Source organism: Rhinolophus sinicus, chromosome 1 (assembly GCF_057876585.1).
Source record: "Rhinolophus sinicus isolate RSI-liver-muscle chromosome 1, RSI-T2T, whole genome shotgun sequence".
Lineage (NCBI taxonomy): Eukaryota > Metazoa > Chordata > Mammalia > Chiroptera > Rhinolophidae > Rhinolophus > Rhinolophus sinicus.
Window position 1 is genome coordinate 9,252,626 of NC_142501.1, and position 16,373 is coordinate 9,268,998.

Genomic DNA, 16,373 nt, shown 5'->3' on the forward strand with positions numbered 1-16,373 from the left:
ACAGTATCTTCCTAAAAGAACATGAACAGACACACACACACCCCATTAGTGCCCCATTAGTGTATTTCCACTCAGGAAAGAACCTGATGTGAATTTATGACAACATCCGGTTGGCTTCCAGCTATACTCCTCAGAATAACACAGGATCTATTAATTCAATTACGGTACACAGGTATTTATCATAATTTAGGTATTTCCAATGACATCTTCATGGATGGTTAACATAATATTCTGTGTTCTGTATCTTGTGTATTTAAGGCAGGTACTGAGTGTCCTAATATCCACGTATTTTTTATTGGGTGAGCTCACAGCTGCATCCTCCTGGCACACCTGAATTAGGACAATCAGGTTTTGCTCCCCTCGATTAAAATAAAAATGATGCGCAATAATAAACATTCTAGTTGACGAAATGTACTGAATCTTAAGAAATTAAGATAATGTAATTTATACTTCACATTTAAAATGTAATATTTATTCTAATACATTACAGAATACATTCCAATATATATTCTAACATAGATCTAGAAAACTGCCAACTTTCACTGTATGTATTAGCTGGGAAAAACACACAAGCAACCACTGGTGTTACTTCAAAGCTGAAGGCAGGAGACCACTGACGCCCCGTTTATTGAATTTCGAACTAGAAGGAGAGGCGGCAGTCTAGTTCCCAGGTCTCCAAAGTACTGAACAGATATTGCCTGCAGTATTTGTGATTTTTAGGGGACCAACACATCAAATCCAGGGCTTCGCAGAAATCACCTAAAAAATGCTTACGTTAAAAGTCAGTCAAGGGCCGGCCCGGTGGCTCAGGCGGTTAGAGCTCCATGCTCCTAACCCCGAAGGCTGCCGGTTCGATTCCCACATGGCCCAGTGGGCTCTCAACCACAAGGTGGCCAGTTCAACTCGAGTCCCGCAAGGGATGGTGGGCTCTGCCCCCTGCAACTAGCAACAGCAACTGGACCTGGAGCTGAGCTGCGCCCTCCACAACTAAGACTGAAAGAACAACTTGAAACTGAACAGCACCCTCCACAACTGATTGAAAGGACAACAACTTGACTTGGAAAAAAAGGCCTAGAAGTACACAGTGTTCCCCAATAAAGTTCTGTTTTCCTTCCCCAATAAAAATCTTAAAATAAATAAATAAATAAATAAATAAATAAATAAAATGGCTGAAAAAATATTTCATGTAACAAAAAAATATACAACCTAAAAAAAAAAAAAAAAAAAAGTCAGTCAAGTTAAAGAAAAAAATTCCATAAACATTTACAAATGCTTGGCAAAAATCACCAAGACAGTTCCTGAAGGACTCGAGTTTGGGGAGTAGAACTTATTATACAGAAGGACCAGGGGACCAACAAGGAGGCATGCTCTCATGAAGAGGTAATTAACGCTTTACTTACAGGAAACAAGAACTAAACCAAAAAACCAAGAGTTTTCCCAGTACGTCAAGTTTTCGGCGGCTCTGTCCACACTCACAGCACAGGCTTTTCTCCTTGTGCACCTCTGCGCACGAACATACAAAAGTCTAATGTGCACAATTCATACTCTCACAAACGAGGTTTTACTGAAACGTCCTTCGGTTTAGAGCTGGGTTTCTTTGGAGTCAGATCATGTGTCCCCAGTCTCAGCATGGAGCACTTGGTGGAATCCACTTACAGCCTCACATAACTTTAAGAAAAGGGATTTACAAAAATTGGCAAGACGGATGCTGACCATCGAAGGCAGGACGACCACAGATCCTGTTATATTTGGCTCCTAGAGCCTCTTGCTTCCTCGGCTACAAGTGGAAGGAGAAGACGGGGTTCCTCGTGACCCAGTTACTGTAACTTGGCTTCCATATTTTAAAGTGCCACTGACTACAGGAAAAGAGCAACCACAGTCAGAGTATCTCCTATTTAATATTCCATGCTTTAAAAAGCATTAAGTAGCAATTTTTCTAAGTCTATTCTAAAATGGAAAGCTAATTTTAAAAATGCAATGTAAAAAGAAAGCAGTGAGTCTTTAATAAGACACATTCTTAAAAAACAACTAATCTTTTCAAATATTTTTTCCTATAAACAGGTAATTCAGGGAAAGAGATTGAAATTCAGGTTCACTACAAGCAGGTTTGTTTCCAAAACAAATATTTTCCAAGCTTTCCAGGAGACAGGCTGTGCTTTCACCCTGATCTTTTGCTGTGTACACTGGTAGAATTGAGTCTTCTCTTTCAATTTCACTTCCTTAGGGAGAATTTATTTTCCCAAAGCAAACCTGACTTAAAAACCTGCCATTCCCTTAATAGTGGATCAGACAGTGTGGGGTTCACCTCCTAAGTCAGTCGTGCTCTCTCGGATGCTCGTTAGCATCGTTGGGGAGCTTTAAAATATCCTGTGCTGAGTCAGAGCCTAAGCGGGGTGAAGAGCGAGGGCACCCACGCAGGGAAGGCATCTCGGGGGTGGTGATGCAAGACCGATTACTACAGGGGGACTGACCAATAGATATATGAAGGGTGATGGCAGTGAGGATTTTCCACTGTCGAAAAAGGAGTTACCAAATAAAAAGAGAGAAAACTCAAAAGAATCCCGTGGAGTTGGATCACAATTAGTTACTGGCATGACTCATGGTTTTTAACAGACTATAAGCTACCTTCCCGTTCATCACTTAGCTGTCTCAGTTATCAGTTCCATGGTGCTTGTGTCCAAGCAATCCTTATTTTACTTCATAATGGCCCCAAAGCGCCAGAGTAGTGATGCTGGCAATTTGAATATGCCAAAGAGAAGTGGTAAGCGAAAAGGTGTGTATAGGAAAAAACAGTATATACACGGTTCAGTACTATCCATGGTTTCAGGCATCCACTGGGGTCTTGGGACATATCCCTTGCACATAGGGGGGACTGCTGCACACACACACACACACACACACACACACACACACACACACTTCCTAGCTGTTACTGAGAGGGCTTAGGAACAAACAGCAATGAACACATCTAGCCCCAGACTGTGGCTTCTAAATACCATTCTTCACTAAAAAAATCCAGAGTTCTTTGGAAAAAGAGCTAATCTGGGGGCCAGGGTAAGGACAACACAAGATGAGCCTGGAATGTGTTTGCCAAGAAGCAAGGAAATGTTCAACAAATGACAGGACATGTCAGTCACAGAGGCCAGTCTGAAGGGGCTCCTAAAAGCTAAATCTGGGAGCTATGAGCACAAAAATAATGATAGTAACAGATTATAAACCACTGTATAAAACAGGAAAACACTAGTCTAACATGATAGAAATAAGTAAATGAATAAATTGAAAATGGAAAATTCACATTTTAAAGTGCCTCCCCATTAAAAAAAAAACTTATTAACTAGAAAAGAGAAAAGCTTTCATCAACTCATTTACGTGAACATCATCAGCAATGGGATAAAGTGACATTCTGACTTACTTGAACATCACCACAAGAAACAGACAATCCCAAATTAAGAAGTATTTTATAAAAATAACTAGTATGCAATCTACAAAAGTTTCAAGGTCACGAATGTGAAGGAGATGGGGGAACTGTTCTAAACAAAAGGAGACTAAAGAGACACAACAACTATATGCAAAGTGTAGTCCGTTTGCTACAAAGGCCACAACAGGGCAAATGTGAACCCCTGAGTAGGGGCTGAAGAGTAAATGGTAGTAATACATTAGTTAATTGTTGTTGTTGGCTGTGTGTGGCTACGCAGGAGGATGTTCTTGTTTTTTAGAAATACACTAAAGTATAGGGCAAGGGTTGCAGGTGATGGGACACTGGGTCAGCAACTTATTCATAAATGATTCAGGAGAAAAGTGTGTGTGTGTTTTTAAATTGTACTTGCAACTTTTCTTTGAGTACAAGATTGTTTCCCTCCCCTCAAAAAAAAAAGAAAGAAATCCAAAAACCAAACATCAACAAAACCATCACCCAGACAGCACCCTGGATCAATGATATAGGAATCTCTGGAGATTTTTTAAAAGCAATCCCCTACCCCCTAACCCAAGTGGTCCTATCACGTAGCTAGGACTGAGAACCGAGCACTGCTCTACATTCTTGTGTTTAAGCCTAAACTTGAAAACGTTTTCTATTTAAATCTCAAAAATACAACCTCCCATACAGCAATCAAATACAACAAATAACTGTTTCTAAGTCTGAAGTCAGGAGAAATCATTCATATTCTCTCCCATCTCTAAATCCTTAGCTAGATGCAAATGCAAACACTGTAATCTGTAATAAATCTAGAAGGGTAAAAAGCTAAAACTATTCTTAACCATGTCTAAAGTCAAGACAACACACAGTGTTTTCTTGTTTTTCAAATAACCATTAGTTCCAAGATGTATAGGTGATGTGTTTCCTGAGTAAGGCAGTCCTTGAATGAAAGAGGACATATCCAACATTCACCTGAGCTGAGGCGGAGCAAGACTTGTGCTTCAGAACACTGAAGAGCAGGTATGCTGACGTCCTACAAGCCTGCTACGCCACACGCCCGAAGCCTCAAAGGTCCGAGACTATGCAGGGGAGGAAAGAGCCGTACTAGCTAGATGGCCTCTCCCTAGAGCTGACATCAAGGCCACTTACAGCGCAGCTCCTATGTCCACATTTTCCCTCATCCGTTCTGCATACCTGACATAAACACCTTCCTCCTCCCTTTTTGTCGCCAGTCACACCTTACCCTGTTGTCAGGTCCTGGCTCAACACCCATCTGCTTGAAGGAAACCTTCCCCGACAACCCCCGTTCCTAAAAGCCTCGCTCTCCTTCATACACCCCACATCCCTGGCCCTGCCTGTTGCCTGGCCTGGCCCCCCGAGTCCGAGGCAGGTGCCGGCTGTCACTGGCAGCGTCAGAGCACACGAACTGCCTTTTCGTCGTGTGGATCTCTGACCAGGACTCTGGGGAGCAGAGACTGGTCGGGGAGCTCCCATGTTTCACTTCCCCTCTACCAGGATGCTGAGGAGCTGAGCTGTTCATTGGGAACCTAACATGAGCCAGGCCGCAGACAAAACCCAGGCCCGGCTTTCAGTGGGGGGCTTACATTCCAGCACGGGAGACAGGCAACAACCACACAAGACACTCAACAAAGTCATGCATAAAACATACATTTCAGGTGGCAACAAGTGCCCCACAGAAGACCAGGTGGGGTAAGCTGATGGAGAATGACAGAAAAGAGGGCACCATCTTCTATGTAATGGTGGAAGAGGCTTCTCTGATAAGGTAGCCCCACTGACGCAAGGGGTTTGTCTGGGAGAGAACATTCCAGACAAATGTAAAGGACTGAGACTAGTGTGTGAAGGAATAAGGGAGGAAGTGGTAGAAAAGGGTCAGACAGGTAGAGGGGGCTCTCCTCACTGTGCTTTTCAAATTAACCAATTAACCGGGACACATCATCTGATAACTGAATAAGGAACCAAACTGGGACTGGTGCTTGTGCGCTCACGCGTGTGCGCGCGCACACACACACACACACACACACACACACAATCTTGTTCTCAGCTCCAATCGAAGCCCATGTCTCCCACTCAGGTGTCAATGTTTTAAGAGCTCCTGCTTCTGTCCTCACAGGGGCTGGCATGCCTCCCTCAGCGCCCCACCACGTGGTCGGACAGTGAGCCAAGTGTGTTTGCATTTGGTACCGATGAAGCGTCTGAACGCATCCCTCTAAGCACACGCACTGAGCACAGACACGAGGAACACAGCAGGCCCTCCGTGTGAATGTTACAGAAATGCACGGTTACAGCGAGTGGCACTTCTCTATCCCTCCCAGGGAACAAGTGTTCAAAAGAAAAGCCTCAAAACGACTCACTGAATCACCTCACAAGCATACACTGAGTTACTGCCACGCGCCAGGCACTGATCTAAGCACTGGGATATAACAGCGGGTGAAAGAGACAGTCCCTGCCCTCAGGGAGTTGACATTCTAGACAGGAGACAGACAAACAAAACAAACACAACACGCCAGGAAATCATTACAAATGCCACGAAGAAAATAAAGCTGAGAAAGGGAAGAGAGTGACCAAGAAGGAAGGGACAGGGAAGAGAGTGGTGTACGTTATACAAGACGTTTACCAAAGGCCTCCCTGAGCTGCTGGCATCTGAGTAGAGACCTAAATGCAGAAAACTAGCTGGGAAATGAGTGGCTGATCAGGTGGAAGAAATAGTAAGTACAAGGCTCCGGAGATGGAGAAGTGCTTGGTGTGAATTGGGGATTTACTTTTTCGGGGGGTGGGGAGCAGCGGTATACTCTCCCTCCCCCTCACTTCCTCCGTAGCAAACACCTTACACACACCCTTCACAGTTTTCTGCACTTACTTTGTAATCGTCCTCATACCAAAAGAACTGAACATACTATTGCTTAAAAGCTCCCTTCTGTCTCATTCATTCATTCATTATTTCAGTGCGAACTCGATGCCACGCACGGTGCTGGAGGCCGAGATGCAGCAGCAAACAAGAGGAAGTGCTGCCTGCCCTCCTGGAGCTCGTAGTTTAACTTTTAAAATGGCTGTATCTCGCCACACAACATGGACAACAGCTTCGGGGCAGGAACCTCCATTCTTCCTGCTCTGCCCTCCATCTTTACCAGCACTTTGGGGTACTGTGAGGACAGCCTGCAGTACCTTTGGTGTTTGGAAAGTGCCAGAATCTTGAATATGTGAATTTATAATCCAGGTGAGAGATCAACTTCTTTCCACACACCAGAATCATGACCAGTGATTCTTGAATTCATGTGCCTAACTAAGCCCTTCAAGCCTCAAACATCGAGTGGAGGCAGCGCTGACACTTTCTCACTAGAAAGCAGTAACCACCAATATGTTGGCTGGAGTGAAAAGATTATAAGCAGCTCAATTCAGTTAGACAGCCAGGGCTCATCTCGACAGGAAAATGCCTCCAGAAGTAAAGGGCATCCTTCTTTTCTTTAAGGTGTGGAAAACCGGCTATCACAGCCGCAAAACCTAATGCTGATTGGTCAGTAAGTGTGGTGGCACCTTTGGTCCCAGTTCCTAAGCAACTCCACACAACTGAGGCAGACAGACCTGAACAGACACAACTGATCCATCCAACATGTGAAACATGCCAGGATCAACCCGACACCGTAAAAGAACAAATTACTAACATCAACAACTCAGACGACTCTCCAGGGAGTTATGGTAAGTAGCAAAAGCCAGCCAATCCCAAAGGGTACATACTGTAGGATCACATTTATATGACATTTCTGAAATGACAAATGGTTGTCAGGGGTTGCGTGTGTGCGGGGGGAGGTGGAGTGAGGCAGGTGTGGTTATAAGCAAGGACGATTCTACTAATCCTTGAGGTGATGGAACTGTTCTGTATGTTGACAGTAGTGGCAGATACATGAACCTACACGTGATAAAGATGTATAGAACTAAACACACATGCACAAATAAGTATAAGTAAAACTGAGGAAATCTAAATGGAATTGGTGAGTTGTATCGACATCAGTGTCTTGGCTGTAACATGATACTACAGTTCTTCAAGAAGACACCACTGGCGGAAACTGGGTAAAGGGCACATGGATTCTCTATTGTGTTAGTTCTTACAACTGCACAGGAATCTCCAATTAGCTTAATAAAAATTTTAATTTAAAAAGAAAGTCTCCAACATGGACTCATCTTTCAGTCGTCTGTTTAAATTTTTTCAAGGACTTCTATTTTAAACAACTTTTTAAGTAGCTCTTTATAAAAGTCACATAAGAGTGAAAAAGAATTTTAGAAATTGTTTAGTCCTGACATTCACAGAAATGCACTTCCAGAAACATTCTAGAATCTATACTTCACCCTAACACGTTCAAATTGTTCTAGTTTGATCAATCAAGATTCCTTGTCTTATGTACCTTAGATATAAGATCAATGTGATACCACAGGGGTATTTAACATGTTTCTCTACCACATAATTCAAAATATAATTCGTTTACTGAGACTTTCAGTGACGTAACAGTAATAGGAGCTATTATTTGACTTGACGGAGGACACGTGCTTCAGCTCAGTCAACTCCAATTCCAAGCCCCTCCGGGTCTATTTCCCAGGCTCCCTTATAAACAAGAGATTGAGATGTGATTTATGTTCTACCAAGAAGCAGCACTTGTGTGTGACTTTAACAGGGTACTGACAGGTGCAGGGCAACCACCCTCTCAGGGAGCATGGCAGAGGAGACGTAGTCCTGGAAGAGACACCCGTAACAGTGGTTTCCTGTCTGTACAGGAAGCAGAAAAAGCTCCTGTGGGGCCCCCAGTTCCGTGGTGTGGTTCCAACGACCTGTGAGATGGCACACCATTTACCAGACCCCTGGCACAGTGAGAGTGCATTCTACTGTCTGCACACTGAGAAATCAGTCCAACACAGATTTATATAAGGTTTATATGTACTATGTACAGATTTATATGTAATATATGTGACTTGTACAGACATTTATCTCCTTAAAATACAACTGGTAATCTCGACAATTTATAAAACAGTACGAAAATAACTAGACATAAAACCATTAACAATCACAACCAATTAAGGATTAATGCTATCACTCATATATTTGGGGTAAGGAAAACTAACAAAAGGAATACAATGAAAAGAATTAAGTGTTTGAAATACCCATTTAGAGTGTTTTTAACTAAAAATGCAAAAAAGATAGCATGTTGGAATATATCCATTCAGGCAGAGGAAATTACATAGTAGCGTATACCAAATAAATGTGTTGCATTTGTTCTTAACATTTTTTCATTTGCTGAATCTGACTGAGGGAATTTAATGGGATGTTAATGTAATTTGCACATGGTATTAAATTAGTAGACAAGGCCAAATAGCACTGAGGCATAAAAATCATTCTAAGACTGAGTGGCTCATAGGAAGAAAAATTCAACACAGCTCCTTCTACAAATGGGTTATCTTCCTACCTGAAGTTGTATAAAGCAATGCTTCTCAAATTTTAATCTCACTAAAATGCAGATTCTTACTTAAGTGTGGGCTGGGACCTACCATTTTCTATTACTAATAAGCTGCTGATCACTGGCCCTCACCTTGAATAGCACAGGTATAATGCACTTCGTTGTTTCTTTCAAAAATATATGCAATTGTTGTCATTTCTCCAAAGATAAATAACGTCATTAATATCAAGTTTATGCCTTGTTATTCCCAACTGTGTTTCAATGCCAAATTACAATGCAATCTTTACAAAGATACATTAAAAGTCAATTCAATGACTCATGTAGGACCAAATATGCATGAAATGCCATTTAAATAATGACATTAGGAATAGCTAGAAACAAATCTGTACCCAAAAAAAGTACCCAAAAAAAAATCTGCATGACAGCCAATGTAAAGCGTCAACAGTCCAAGGGTACCATCACCTGCGTGCAGATGTCAGAGATGTCAAGCATGTAAAAAAATGCAGGTTCCAGAATCAATGAAATATGTCAGTAAGACTTTTGCACACATAGCCTCTGACTCTAAGCTTCCCATGAATTTCCCACTTGCCGTATTTTGAAGCAAAGGCAAGGAATAGGCTTATTTCGCATTACTCAAACCAAATACGTAAGATAAAATATTTAAAAAGAACTTGATTTCACTTTCAAAATTCCATGTGGCATAACCAGTGACTTGGAGGATTTTTCCCTTGCAAAGAATTTCAGGGTTAGAATGGTGCGTGAGGAACATCTAATTTGAAACCACTCTTCTTATGCTTTATACTCTTGCCAGGCAGTGCAGCAACAAAGGAAACCTCCAGATTTTCTATCGTAGTGCCGCTGTGTAGGGAGCTCTTTATATTGCCTTGGACACTGTCTCCTCATAGCTTCCACCCACTGCTACTAGGCCTTCCTTTAAAGACAGCAAAGAACAAGTCTTTTAAATATTCGCAATCATCTATCATGCATCTCTGAGGCATTCTCAGCTCTGTCAAACATTCCACATGTGATCTGGCTTTTTAACCCCTCATCACCGGGATCGTTATCCCCTAAATGTGTTCCAGTTTCTCTACACTCACCCAGTTACCAGACAAGGCAGTACCACATACGGTAGGTCTGCCACTTCCTTGTCCCAGGCAATATACCACTGCCCATATTGTCAAAGAGCTCATCTGCCTTCTTGGAAATCACATCTTCTTGAGTTACAGCCACCTAACACCCCTATTTTTCACAGTACCTCTAAGTCAGTTCTCCATGACCAAATGTAAGATATTATTTATATATATATATATATATATATATATATATATATATATATATATATTAACGCCCTCTGGGCCAGACTATCAACCTGGTATCACCACCGCCTATAGTCTTCCCCGCATTATACGGAAAGGCCTGGAACTACATTTCCGAGAATCCCATTCTCCATTTATTCTAGGTTGGACATTGCTAAAGAGAAGCGCCCACTTGAGATTTGGAAGGCAGAAGTCAATAATCTTTGAAAACAGTTGCAAGCAGACATATAGGCATTAGCAGATAGGACTTCCCACTTTTACAGTAGCTTCAGATGGATTAAGCCATAATGGAGCTAGACAGCTGAGATCACTGCTTTCCTGGGAACCTGGCACTCTAATTTCCTCAACAACAGTGGCCTCACTGAATTTTTTCTCCCAGACTTTCTAATGGTTGTGTGAGCCTTTAATTCCCTGTAGCAAAACATTTCCTTCTTGAAAAAATTTAATAGATTCTACAGAAAAAGCCATGAGAATAAATGACTTTATTTAGTTAGCAAGGTTGTAGGATACAAGATCACATGTAAAATCAAATCTACCGTGTTTCCCTAAAAATAAGACCTACCCTGAAAATAAGCCCCATTTAAGACAGCCAGACGGACGCATTTAGTAAGTTATGACGATGTTCCAGAAGATGACATGACTGTATATGAATAAATGTAGATTGTTGTACATGAAAAACTAAGACATCCCCTGAAAATACGCCCTAATGCATCTTTTGGAGCAAAAATTAATACAAGACCTGGTCTTATTTTCAGGGAAATACGGTATAAGACCCGGTCTTATTTTCCAGGAAACACGGTATGTACTAGCAACAAACAATGCAAAGCTGAAAAAAAGTTTAAATCCTATTTACAGTAGCATCAAAACTTATAAAATACTCAGGGACAAATCTGACAAAAAATGCAATTCCCACACACTGAAAACTATAAAAAACTACTGAGAGAAAAATGTAAAAGCCTAAACAAGTTGAAAGATATACTGTATTTATGGATTGGAAAATTCAATATTGTTAACATGTTAATTTTCCCCAAATTAATTTATAGATTCAAAACTATCCTATGAAAATCCCAACATGACTTTATTTGTAGAAATTGACAAGCTCCTTTCAAAATTCTTAGGGACCCAGAATAGCCAACAACTTTTTAAAAAGAACAAAGTTGTAGGACTTACTCAACTTGACAGCCAGGCTAAGACACAGTAATTAAGAAAGTGTGATCCTGGCGCCAAAATAGACAAACAGTTCAATGGGATAGAGTACCTTCCATAAACAGACCGACACAGGATGGACAACCGATTTTTGAAAAAGATGCCAAAGGCAATTAGATGGAGAAAGGATAGTATTTTCAACAAATGGTGCTGGAACAACTGGATAGACATATGTAAAAGAAAGAAAAAAAAAAAGAACCTCGAGCCATACCTTGCACTATATAAAAAATTAACTCAAAATGGATCATAGACCTAAATATAACACCTAAAACTAGAAGAAAACAGGAAAGATAACATGTTTTCTTCTAGGAGAAAATCTTTGTAATCTTAGGTTAGAAAAATTATTTGTTAGATACAACACCAAAAACCACAATCCATAAGAGGAAAAAAAAAACTGATAAATTTAACTCATCAAAATTAAGAACTTAAGCTCTTTAAAAGATATTACAAGAATGAAAAAAGCCGCAGACTGGGAGAAAATATTTGCAAATCACTTACCTAATTAAGAATTTGTGTCTAGATATACTGTATGAAGAACTCTCAAAACTCAATAGAAAGAAAACGAACAACCCACCTTTTTAAGTGGTTAAAAGATCTGAACAGACACTTCACCAAAGATATCCAGATAGCAAATAAGCACAAAATCAGATGCTCAACATTATCAGTCATTAAGAAAAAACAAATTAAAGCCACAATGAGATGCTACCACATGCATACTTATTAGAATGTCCAAATATAAGAACACTGACATACCAAGTTTTGGCAACTGGAACTCTCTCATGGCGGGAGTGTAAAATGGTACAACCACTTTGGAAACGTTTGGCAGTTTCTTAAATTGAAACCTATGACCCTGCCACTCTAAGCCTAGGCATTTACCCCTAGAGAAAAAAAAGCACACGTTCAATACAAAGACTTCTAAATGAATATTTATAGCAGCTTTATTTGTCATAGCTGAAAACTAGAAACTAAACTGTGCCCCGGTAGGCGAATGGATAAACAAGTTGCAGTACAGCATACCATGAACTAACTACTCAACTGCTCAGCAATCAGAGGGGCCAACTATTGATACACACATGATAAACCTCAAAATAATTATGCGGAGTGAAAGAAACCAGACTCAAGAACTGGATGTTTCATTTGTATAAAATTTTAGAAAACGCACACAAATCCACAGTGATACAAACCGGATCAGTGGTTTCCTGGGGGTTGGGGAGGGGCAGGGAAAGGTGGGAAGTACTGCCAAATGCGCACAAAGAGACTTTGGGGGATAAAGGATGCATTCATTACCTTTTGTATACATAGTTCAAAATTTAGTGACTACTGAACACTTCAAATATAAGCAGTTTATTATATGTCAATATACCTCAATATGGGACTAAGATAAAAAAGGAAAAGAAAGAGGGGAAAAAAATCTTTCCTACAAGGAATACCTCAAATGGCCCGTTTTCCTGACAGCCCTGACTGATACATCAGTAGAAGTGAGATCTTTGTATCAGTTGAAATTTCACCCAGGGTGTGCACACTGTTCCCTAAGATGGCAAATCTTTAAATCGGAGCTTCTGCATGGATAACGTTCCTACAATGGGTGTAAAGTTTCATTTTTAAATGAGATGAAGCCGCCTGTAAAAGAAAACTTACGAAGTCAAGTGTCTGAATTTTTAGACCTTTACCTTTCTGTTTCATTACTCTAACACTCTGGGTCCCCGTAAACTACGGGCGTCTTTGTGGGATTTTTCTCATGAAGTTTTATCCAATTGGTAACACCTACATGGTGTGTTTCTGTTGTAATTCTGAATCAAATCTATTTTTCCAACCATCCTTGTGGTTTTGCTTGCCTTAAACTAAGCTTCCGTAAGCTCAAAGGACCCTTTAGGTCGTACTGTGCTAAGATCTGGTGAATAACCGTTGTTAACACCATCTCCCATCTGACTCCCCAAAGTACTTCCCCATACACTACAATTAGTGCGCCAGGCTCCTAAGACAGCCTGAAATTAGAAGTAGGTTTATAAATATCCAAACGGGCTACGGAACAGCAGCACGATGAGGGCTATTCCACATACTCTAATATTTATATCCTGAAACCACTAAAACTATGTTTAAACCTTAAGGGCCAGAAAAACCCACAAAAGCCTGGGAAGCACTCTACCCTTAGCATACGACAGCAAAGACAATGAAAAGAAATGAGGTAGAGGAGTCTAAGCCAGGGCTTTAGAAGTCACTACAGAATAGTCATGAAATATGGGTCCGCAGCAGCAAAGAAAATGTTCATCAATTAGAACCCACAGTTGTGAGGCACGTGTTATTTAGAAGAACTGACAACGTATTAATGGTACATAGTAGGGCTGCTTTCGTTTTCATGTTGCTTCTTCCCCTTTTTTACCTGTTTCCATGCATGGTCCGATGCAATTATTAAAAGAAAAAATAATAATAAGTGACATTTGCAATCAATTAAGATTGTTAGCAATTCAACCAAAATTACGGTAAGTGGAAACTCCACTAAAAGGCAATTTTAAAGCAAGTAAAGGAGGGCATGTGACTGTAAGAGTATATGGTACCAAGTGCAATGCAGAGTCACTCAGTGGCTAGGACATCAAATGCCTGAAGCGCTTTCCACATGTCTATCCACACCAGGGCCTCCTCTTAGTAGAGGCTGATTCGGAAGCCTTGGTCGGAGGTTCAGACTCCTGTATATTACTTCCAATGGAGAAATATGGAAGTTCTGGGAGGTCTGTTGCCCACCAACAGAGGAAGGGAGTTGGGAAATGTGTGCCCTCAACTGGGAACAGTTACCACCAGGCTTTGGACCCTTCTCTCTCACTGACCAAACCACTTTCTCTCTTGGGACTACACTTGCACACATAAGAAATGGGGCTAAATAATGTGCATGGGAATCCATAAAAGCATTACTTACATCTAAGGAATAAAAAAAGAAGAGAATTCAAACAATATTTCATTTGGCTCTCCTCTGACCATGGGGAAGGCTGATGCATGAAGCATGCTGACAGAGAAGCAGGCAAAGCCAGAAGGGTATTGTCATAGGAAAGGGACTTTTGCACACCTTTCGAGATCTGTGCCGTAAGAAAAACACAGCATTTTACGTGAGAAATTAAATGGCAGAGATTTGGACTTGCAGAGATCACGCAGTATGGACTGCAAACAATGTGTGAGGCAGGCAGTGCGTACGCTCCTGATTACACTGCCTCACTGCCATTTTATTAAGTTTGTGCCTGCTATTCTAATTCTGGAAACCCTCGGAGAAAGGGTGCTATTTATTTGTGACACTTATCTTGGTATTGAAAAAAATCAGCGAGAAGGGAATCAACTCTGAATTCAGCATTCCACAGGTGACAGTCGTACCCTACTTCTCAATGGCTTTAATCTGTGCTCTATTTTCGGGATAGTAAAAATGGAAAGTCGTGTTCTTGTATGCCAGCAGTCATTTAAATTTAGCAAGCTGAATGATAATAATTGAATTACTCTGAGGGAAATGTATATTTCTGAAAGATAATCATGTTTAATGTTAATAAGTAACCAGCTACAGAATAAAGCTAACTCATGAACTTACATGACCCAATTCTTCAACTAAAATTATACACCAACAAGAAAATGACTCGAAATTTAAAGTATTATTTATATACAGCCTGTTGGTAACAGCTAAGCCAACACATACTGTGTTTAACTCTTTAGGATCAGAAATAGGGTGCCTACCTCCATTTAAGATGATATTCAAGTCTCTGTATACAGTTTTGTACTTAATTTATATTTATGTAACTTGAGGAAAATTTTGAGACTGAGCTACAATTGTAATCTTTAATAAATAATCTCAGTAATTGCTGTGTAAATATCATGTTTTTCTGAGAATACTTGCTTGTCTTAAAACAAGTCATCAAGAAGATCTCTTTCTGGGCGGCTGGATGGCTCAGTTGGTTAGAGTGTGAGCTCTTAACAACAAGGTTGCCGGTTCAATTCCCGCATGGGATGGTGGGTTGCACCCCCTGCAACCAACTGCGTGGTCCTGGAGAAACACACTGTTCCCCAAAAAGAAGAAGAAGATCTTTTCCCCCTCTTCTAGTTAAGAATTATGTAAAAAAAAAAAAGGAATTATGCTATCTATACATCATTTGAGTCTAGGGGCTCTCTTCACAAAGGTATGCAGTGTCTGTGTATTTCTTTGTGTTTCAGGACCCTCAGTTTCCAACATCTCCTTCCAGGTTCTTTTGATTCCACCTCCCACAATCCCATACCCATACACTATCAATTACAACAAGCAGAGAGCCTTCTACCAAAGTCACCACCGGGTTTCCCCGAAAATAAGACCCAGCCGGACCATCAGCTCTAATGCGTCTTTTGGAGCAAAAATCAATATAAGATCCGGTCTTATTTTACTATAATACAAGATCCAGTCTTATATAATATAATATAATACTGGGTCTTATATTAACTTTTTGCTCCAAAGGATGCATTAGAACTGATGGTTCGTCTAGGTCCTATTTTCGGGGAAACACGGTAAACAGAAAACACACAGGCTGTGAAGTCTGACAGTTTTAAGATCAAATTGTATGTATCTCCAGTCCACACACTAATGGTAGGAATGTGGGCAAACTATCTGGCCTCTAAGTCAGTTTCTGTATCTATAAAATGGGGGCTATAGATACAGAAACGTGTGGATTAGAGATCATGGCTGGGGATAACGAGAGGTAGAAATAATGAGACCGAGATAATTAGAGATAACAATACCCAGCCCAGTTGGGTACTTGTTGCTGCTGTTGCTGTTGCTGCTGCTGCTTCTGGCAGCACAGTCCCCTCCTTCACACCGAGCACCTATTATGCATAAGGCACAGAGAAGGAGCCTGGGTAATACAGAAAGGTATGAAGCGCACACCGTTCTTGAGAAGACACTCAAGAACCACCATGACTCTCTCAATAAAATTGGATCCAGACGTCACACTTTACATGCAAATAAACTCCAGACAG

At 40.8% G+C, this 16,373-nt stretch overlaps 1 protein-coding gene across 11 annotated transcripts in view; it reads right to left on the minus strand.

Moving 5' to 3' along the window:
* Positions 1 to 16,373, minus strand: part of TNRC6B (trinucleotide repeat containing adaptor 6B) — a 218,339-nt gene that overhangs the window by 61,492 nt on the left and 140,474 nt on the right. The gene's annotated exons all lie outside the window — the stretch shown is intronic.